Source organism: Cervus elaphus, chromosome 5 (genome assembly GCF_910594005.1).
Source record: "Cervus elaphus chromosome 5, mCerEla1.1, whole genome shotgun sequence".
Classification (NCBI taxonomy): Eukaryota; Metazoa; Chordata; class Mammalia; order Artiodactyla; family Cervidae; genus Cervus; species Cervus elaphus.
This window is the reverse complement of record NC_057819.1, coordinates 38,544,529-38,554,370: the sequence shown is the minus strand read 5'-3', so window position 1 is coordinate 38,554,370 and position 9,842 is coordinate 38,544,529.

Sequence of the window (9,842 nt, the reverse complement as noted above, 5' to 3'; positions counted from 1 at the left end):
GTGATGCTTCCTGAGGCCCACTTGACTTCACTTTCTAGGATGTCTGGCTCTAGGTGAGTGATCACATCATCGTGATTATCTAGGTCATGAAGATCTTTTTCGTACAGTTCTTCTGTGTTTTCTTGCCACCTCTTCTTAATATCTTCTGCTTCTGTTAGGTCCATACCTATCAGACAGAGTGTTTCTTTATTTCATGTCTTTCTTAAATACATGAATGCTAAAATAGTCTGTATATTTGGGGAAGTGTGGCTGTGATGATGAAGAGGATGTGAGACTACGTGTGCAGAAGAACCATAAAGGTGATAAAACACCTTCAATTCTCTAAGGAACACTAAGTGGGCTTTTTGAAAATCTTTACTGGTTTTGATATGTTCTATTCATTTTCATGTAAAATTTAGCTCATGTGAGTCCACTATAGCAAACTTATCACTAGTTCACTAGTTCATCAGGATATTCCGTTTATCCAGCTTACACTGAGAGCCAATTTCCAAGAAAAAACAGTTTCCAGTACTGATGATACCTATAGGACAAAAGCATCCCTTCACATAATTTTTGTCTTTTCTAAAATAAAAATAGCTAGGTTTGACTTCCTTTTCATTATAAATTCCCTTGTTTATACACAGAGGCAATTAGTTTAAAAGACATTTAGATAAACAGAACTCTATTTGAATCCTCAAATTATGCCTGGGAGAATTCCCATAGAAATATCATTAAAAAAACAAGTTTATTTCCAGACCAAGGTTATTGAGCTCACATTAACATAAATATTTAGAATCAAAATAAAATCTTGAAAAATGCTCTATAAAAATCAAATTGAGCAAAAAAATTCTACTAAACCTAGATTTTCCCCTCACAAGCCAATGCATTAGTGACTTTTTGTCAGGTAAACCTTGTCTTGACTCTCTCTAAATCCCAAGCTTAAATTAATACCACACACAGGTTTTACAAAACCCTAACAGATTGCAGCCAAACTCACAGAATTTCTTTTTGTTTGTCCCCAGACTTCATTGCTCTGACTTCTTCATTAGAGAAGGATGGATCCCCACTCAGTTTATTGAATGATGAATGCTGTTCTGCAGTTTCTCTAGAAATCCCAAAGTGATTTATGATGTGCTCTTATCTGGAAACCCACGACCCCAAAGTTAAATCATCCAGAACAAAATCACAAGCCCAAAGGACAACTCAATATCTCTTAAAGACACACAACACTTGCAACTTAGAAACATAGGTCTGAGAGCTAGTTACTGTTCATATCTCAGTTTCTTCTTGTGAAACTGTGGATAAATAATAGCACCTAATTCATAGGGTTTGTGAAGATTAAGATGAGTTATCAATGACAAATACTTAGAACATTGCTTGACACATACTCAGAACCTCATTAGTGTTAGTGATGAGAATACTGAAGATGATGAACACTTCTGAAAACTAATTTTAAGGAGATAGGAGATTGGCTCAGGCCCAAGTCATATAGCTAAGCTTTGAGTCTAACCTCCCGACTCTCTTAATTTAAATTCCAAGCTCTTTGATGTGTTCCTCATTGAGAGTCTTCAAGCAGAAGGCAGGATATGATGAATGAGGAGACACTTAATGTAATAGTCATACATTCTACTTGGTAGCAGAACAGGTCAGAGGCATTTAGATAGTTAAGGTAAAACTTAATTTGACCAGCTTGATTACCTGGTCTCTTCTAACATGCTTTACTCTGTATTAAGGTACAGAGGACAAAAATGTAGAAGTACTGCAGTGACAGCTACTCCAAACACAGGAGTCAGATGGGGAGTTACAGATAATAACAAGGTGAAAGGTAAAAGAATGCCAAGAAAATTACCCTGTTGAGGCACCTAATGTAGAGAGAAATGCATGCCTTAAATCTCTCTCTCCCACAGTCTAGGAGAACATTGCTCTCCATTCTCCTGTGGATGCAGCCTTCTATAATTCAATAATGATGACTCATAGTCATTAGGAAAAGAAACAGAGTGCATTTACTATATTCTGCACAAGAAGACAAGGAAGTCGTTATGATTTCCAAGTATTCCTCAGTACTCATACCTTACTTTTATTATCAGCAGCAACAACAGCAATGAAAAGCACACACACAGAAGACAGGGAAGTCCATAAGCCTCCGTCTGGTAACTTTCTGTTCTGTTTTGTTTTGGATGATGTTTCTGCTTTGCTCCAACTCTATGTAATTGAGTCTATAGATGTCACTCTCAGATTGAGTCTGACTCAATCTCTCCCCTTTTTATGAGTCAATATTTATCAAGATAGAGTAAAAATATTAAACTCCAGGTCCCTTCTCACCATCTATCACATGATACTTATAATCAATCTTTTTTCAGGTCAAGTGGATATAGGGTCCCAGTTTGCCCATTTTCTAGTCTGATACTCTGCAAATGCACTAGAATAGGACTGCCCAGTAGAACTCTCTTAAACAATGAAAATGTTCTCTTGAGCTGTAGGATGTTGTAGCCAGTAGCCACATGAGCCACTGAGCATTCAAAATGTGGCTCATGAAGTTGAGGAAAAACATTCTTTAATTGTGTTTCATTTTAACCAGTTTAATTTAAAATAGTCACATAGAGCTCTAGCAGCTACCATATTAGATAGTACAGCACTAGAGGGTCCCTGGGGCTACAGGTAAAGAATCTGCCTGCCAATGCAGGACATATAAGAGATGAGGGCCCCATTCCTGGGTCAGGAAGATACCTTCAAGGAAAAAATGGCACCTCACTCCAGTATTCTTGCCTGGAGAATCCCACGGACAGGTAGACTACAGTCCTCAGGGCCTCAAAGAGTTGGACACAGCTGAGCACACAGAAATTCCCTGACCCTAGTTGATGTTCCCCAGGATGATTCTCTACTTGCTTGATTACATTGGTTGCACCTGTATCTTCTGTGACTGTGTGTTACCCATCCATTAGAAATTTCAGAGTCACTATTCTTGACCTGTAACTAAAATGGCAAGACCAGAGCTTCAGTTAGAAATTGTCAGTAACTTTCAGTTGGAAAGAAACAAAGAACCAAATAGAAATTAATAATGTCAGAAAACTGGCTTTATCCCTGAAGCAGTAGGAAAGAAATCAGAACCTTAAAGAAAGCTTCAAGAAATAGAACTCTAAGCTCAGAGGCCAGATCACATAACCTATAATACAGGGCACAAATGATTACAATATTTTGTAGCTTTTTCTACAGAGAGATGACATCAATGAAGTCTATTTCCTCACCCCTTGAATTCAGGCTTGGCCAGATAACTTGCTTTGAGTAATAAAACAGTAGTAAATATGGCACATGTAGGGCCTGTAAGAGTACTTAGGCATTCTGGAAATTGCCATCTCTCTCTCTTTACTGGATGATTACCCTGTGAAGAAGTCAGTTTGGCCAGCAAATGAGAGACACTGGAGGGTAGAATTCATCCATCTCAGCTGAGCCACCTCCTCAAACAACTAGATTCCAGTTGACCTGAATTCTGACCCACAGACCTGGGAGGGAGCCCAGCTGAGACTGGCACAAAAAGAAACATCCAAGCTCTGCCCAGTTTGCCAACCTATGGGACTGTGAGATACATTTATGATTGATGTTATCTTAAGTCGCTAGGTTTTGGAGTGATTTGTTATGCAGCAAAGATAACTGGCACACCACCCAGATCAGGCAGGAGCATTGCAATGAGATGTTAATATAAAAATTGATCTGGAGCAGAGTCAAACTAAAGACCAGGCTTTTGGGAAACCTACGAGTGCTGGCTCAAAAACACAGAAACCAGTCTCTGTTTAGTTAGTAGTAAAAAAAATCATAATCACTTGAGATTAAGAAATGAAGAACTCAGCATAAACAACAGCTGAGAGAATAGATTACAGAAAACTCTAAACAGCTTCATATGTTCACCTGAAACTACCACATCATTGTTAATTGGCTGTACCTCAATCCAAAATGGGTTTGGTGTTAAAATAAATTTTTAAAAAGACAAAAGAAAAAAAAAAGATGGAAGAAAGGAATAAGAACATAAAACACCAGCAAGGTATTTTCATAAAGGAAAATACCAGATTGAAAATAGAACCAAGGAAAAACTTAGGAAATAAAAATATAATAGAGCCATACAGACTAAGCTTACCATCTCCCAGAGAATACCAGCGACGTGTACACTGTCTCTGGACATGCCAATCCAGGGGCCATAAGTAACTGAGTTTGAATGACTAGCTCCTTTCCCAAATTCGCTAATCAGAATAGTTCATTCTTCTTACCCTGGTTCTATTTCTAACAATATGGCAGACTACATATCTAGAAAAAAATAATACTTTATGGAGAATATAAAATTATATATCTGAAAATATGACCAAATTGATGACAGGGGTAGAAATATGTAGAAGTCAAAAAACTACAACAAATCTCATATCTGATTTTAGATTGTCATTAGCCTCTAACCTGACAGAAACTTTTTTCCTCTCTGGAGGATAATACTCTAAATTGAGACCTCAAAGAATTGCCACACATTAATGTTCAAATAATATAACCTAGAAGAAAAAAAATCACAAAATACACAAGGATACAAGTCACCATTACTGAAGTCATCAAAACCGACAAAGCCATCGATATCGACAAACTGATTCTAAAGTTTATTTGGGGAGTAAAGGACCTAGAATAGCCAATAAAATATTAAAAGAGAAGATCAAAATTGGCAAAAGAATAAACAAATAAGTCAATGGAACAGATTACAGAGTCCAGAAGTAGACCCACATAAATAGAGTGAATTGGTTTTTGACAAAGGAGCAAAGACCTTACAAAGGCAATACAATGGGGCAAGACAGTCTTTTCAACAAATGGTGCTGAAAAAATCAGACATTCACCTGCAAAGGAATGAATCTAGACAGAACTTCCACTCTTCACAAAATTTGACTCAAAATGAATCATAGACCCTAAATATAAAATGCAAGACTATAAAATGAGAAGATAACATAAGAGAAATCCTATATCATTTGGGGTATGGTAATGACTTTTTAGATAAAACACTAAAGTCTAGATCTATGAAAGAAATAATTGGTAAGGTGGAATTCATTGAAATTTTAAATTTCTGCACTCTGCAAAAGTGAATGACTAGAGAATGAGGAGAAAATCCACAGATTGGGAGAAAAAAATTATAGGACCTATCTAATAAAGGACTGTTATCCAAAACATAAAAAGAAACTCCTAAAACTCAACAGTAAGAGCACAATCAAACTGATTAAAATACAGGCCACCTCACCAAAGAAGTTTTACAGAAGCCAAATAAGCATTTGAAAAGATTCAATCCCTAGAAAATCTTCTATTTAGGAGTAGAAAATGGACAGTTGCAGTATCTTTAAACCATCCACTTCTATAAATTTTATGAGAAAGAAGATGAATATTCCTTCAAGAGAGATCCAGAGTTTTATACATGTGCAATATCATCACTTGAAAAATCTCATAAGTTACTTAGAAATATGTTTATGTTCGGATCATTCCTAAAACAACTTAAACTCTACCCAGATGTGTAGATCTATGTTCTTTTAGAATAAATACATGGCTACTAGTATTTTTATTTAATTATTGTGTGAGGAGAAGGAAACACATTTTATAGAACCTCAATATAGAATCATATAGAACCCCTTGTATTTACTCAGTTCCATCGTATAGATGTTTCTATTACCTAAATTAAAACTCAGTTGAATATTTACAGGTCAGATGCTGCCTTACTTTTATAGCTGGAAACATAATTTGTTACATTTTTAAACTCTATTAATCTGTAGGCCTGTCCCTGATATTTTTCTTCTTTAGGTTGTAACAGATGAGTGCTATTTTGATGTTCTTCACAAACTTAAAACATGGCTCTCCTATAAGTAAGGGATTCTTGGCAAGCTACTTACTTTCTTCAAAATCAAATTTCCATAGATCTAATGGCATAGTCTATAAATCATTGCATATCCATACATTGAAATCATCACAGATGACCTAACTATATCTACAATGTATGCATATTGCAATATATGTCTAGATTCTTAAACTTAATTCACTTTCAAAAAAACTGTTCTAAACTTATTTTGTCTATATTTGTCCACTCACTTTAAAATCTTACAAGGGATTCAAAATGTATCAATATAATTTTTTAGAGTAGCTCTTATTTTATTTTAATTAAATGATGGGTAAATGATGATTTCTATGGCTCATATTTGAAATGATAAAGTCAAGTCCATATTCAAAACCCTAGAGAGAACTCTCTTTTAAGATAATTCTGCAGGGTTTAACCCTTTATATCAAAGAGTTTTCACTTAGTTAGCATCCAAGGGCAGCTATTGGATTAAGCAGTTATATTGTACAAACTGAATGATTCACAGTTGAGAGACATAGGTAATATCATTCAGGGATGGTTTTAGTTTAAAAAAATTGTTGTATTATCTGACTAGTCTGAAATGATTGAACAAATACTTATTTTCTTCTTCCTTAGATAAGGGGCTTCCTTGGTGGTTCAAAGGGTTAAAGCGTCTGCCTGCAATGCGGGAGACCTGGGTTTGATCCCTGGGTTGGGAAGATCCCCTGGAGACGAAAATGGCAACCCACTCCAGTATTCTTGCCTGGAAAATCCCATGGATGGAGAAGCCTGGTGGGCTACAGTCCATGGGGTCGCAAAGAGTCGGACATGACTGAGAGACTTCAATTCACTTCACTAGATAAGGACATCATTAAAATGAGTTAGGTTTATAGGATAAATCTATCCCTTATTTGCTAAGATCCCACTTTAATGATAATGTAAAAGTTAAGAGAAAGAAGACCATCAACTTAAGATCAAAAAGGATGTGATATCTCACTGTAGTTTTGATTTGCATTTCTCTAATAATATGTTGAGCATCTTTCCATGCGCCTCTTGGCCATCTGTATGTCTTCTTTAGGAAATAATGTCTGTTTAGGTCTTCCACTCATTTTTTGATTGGGCTGTTTGTTGTTTCCATATTGAGTTGCATGAACTATTTGTGTATTTTGGAGAGTAATCAAACATCGTATATTAATGCATATATGGGGAATCTAGAAAAATGGTACCACTGAACCTATCTGCAAGGCAGGGATAGAGATGCAGATGTAGAGAATGGATATGCAGACAAAGTGGTCAGAAGGGAAGGATGGGATGAACTGGGAGATTAAGACTGACATATATACATTACCAGGTGTAAGATAGATAGCCAGTGGGAACCTGGTGTATAGCTCAGGGAGCTCAGCTTGGTGCTCTGTGATGACCTAGAGGGGTGAGATGGGGCAGGGGGTGGTCCAGGAGGGAGGTCCAAGAGGAGGGGATATATGTATACATATAGATGATTGACTTTGTTGTACAGCAGAAATTAACATACTCCAATTAATTTTTTAAAAAAAGGATCTAGTAAAAAAAAAAAAAAAAAAGATCAGAAAGGAGTAAACTGGTACAAGTTAATGAAAATCAAAAGTATTAAATACATTGGGATATTATTGTTCAATTTCAAAAAAATTCTAGAAGTTCTCACTTTTATTTGAGGCATAGTCTTTTTATTCGAACTTGTTTTCCTACTTTTAATAGAAATGGACGTAAAAAATTTAACTTTATAATAAGGAAAATTAAAATAGAAATGATATAGGAAGTTAAAACAGAAAGTTAAATATATTTGATAACATTTCTGGGGAAAAAAAAAGAATAGAGGAAAGCCAGAGGAAAGATGTTTTTCAAAAAAAATAACAGAGAATAGTTCCAGGAACTGATGAGGAACACAAGCCTTTAAACTGAAAAGCTCCACAAAATGCTGAGCAAGATAAATTTTAAACACAAGCACATCATTATCCAAAACACATCATTATGAAATTTCAGTAATAAAAAAAAGTCTTCCCAATTAAAGAATAAAAATAACACATTTCAAATTTATCAGCAAAAGAGAACACGAAAATGTAGCTGAATAAGACTTTAAAGTCTTGAGGGAAAATTACTTTGAACTTAAATTTGCCTCTTATTGTATATTCTGCCAAAAAAAAAAAAAATGTGTCTTTGAAAATGCAAGTCAGACCATGCCATTTTCTGTTTAGATTTCTCTGGTAGTTTCACAGCTCACACAGAATGAATACCAAATCTTTCCTGACCCACAAGTCCGTTGACGATCTGGCCCTTGGCTCCTTTACTACTAAGGCTACTAGACTACTTCCCTTCTCTAGTCACATTGAAGTTCTCACAGCTCCCTAGCAAGCTTGCCCCTGATTCAGGGTCTTTATTTTTAGAGTTCCCTCAGCTTAAAATTCTTCTTCCAAATATTCAAATAAGCAGCTAACTCACGTCCTTCTTACCTCTGCCCAAACCTTCCCATCCTAGAATGCCTTTCCTAACTGCACAATGAAAGAACCAAGCCTCTGTCTCATTCATTCTCACTCACCCAACTTTGTTCTTCTTTATTACATTTCCTTTACCTGATAAACTACAATTTGTTTACTCTCTCTTTTTTCTAGAATCTAAAATCAAGTCAGCAAGAAATGTGCCATTTTGACCACTGGCTGTATCCTAAGCATCTAAATAATATGAGGCAAGGGTATGACCAACGTTCCTTAAAAGAATGAATGACTGAATGAAAGGACCTTTGATAAGGGTGGATAATGGCTCTGCCTTTGAACACTCCAGGATGAGAGGTTGTGATTCCCCTCTCCCTTAATCCAAGTTTCTCCTAGGCTCACCTGAACTATGCTATGTAGGTTTACTATCCACAAGTTTTGTTTTTAAGGTGGTACAAATGAAGTGAGTATAAGCTTAGATCTACTGTCCTTTCAGAAGATGAGCAAAGAGGAACTCTCTGCAGCCCTGTGAAAGCACCAACTTGGCTGAGTGAATCTATTGCTTGATTCCAATAATGGGATTGTGAATGCTGATAGCTGGTCCTCCAATTCCTCCTATTTGTCTTTGGCAAACTTCACTTTTCTTACACCAGCTTCTGCTCAATTCTAGAATCATTGTCAGGCTCTGCAGTATAGCTCTGTCCTAAAGTCTCAGGTGACTGAATATATAATTTCTAGCTTCAAAAGCCTAATAAATTGTGTAGGCTTTTCTGTAGTCATATATTCATACACACACACACACACACACACACAATCTGGCATATACTGTGTATTCAATAAATGAATCTCTTATGAATAATGGATGAGGGCTCTGATTCATATCTTCTCTCTCTGAGATCTCAAATTTGGAGTTTCCAACCTTCTTTGTATATCAGGGGGAATAATATGGTATATTCTTCAGGTTTTAGGATCTTTCACTCACATATTGTGGCCCAAAGCAAGTAATGTGGCTGTGTGCAATTTCAAGTTAGTGCAGTTCTACCAGTAAACGAACTGAAATATTAACAATCATTCTAATTTCTTCCATTTAAGCCTAAAAAACAATAAATTAAACTGGAAGGTAGTGGCCCCAAAAAAGAATGCCTGCAAGAAGAAGAATACAAGGCTGTTCAGGAAATAAGCAGAATGAGAAAGAACCTGGATCATATTAGGGATATAATGAAAAGAGCATATGTATTTTATCTCAATAATAAAAAAAACAAAGGCAATAGAAAGTAGGGAAAAGTTTTTAAAAATCAATAAAAAAAATCCATAGAAGAATATAAATCAAATTAAATATGCTTTTGAATAATTAGTTGGGTATAAAAAAGAAATATTCTCCCATGAGTGGTACCAAATTTGACTCATGGGAACACCTAAGAAGAAAATACAAGCATAACTCACTACTTTGCAATGCAATGAGCCAAATTTTTGTGGTCAAGATAGTGTAAAAATTCTAAAAAATTAAGATAACATAGACAGGTTATTTGGAGAAGGCAATGGCAACCCACTCCAGTACC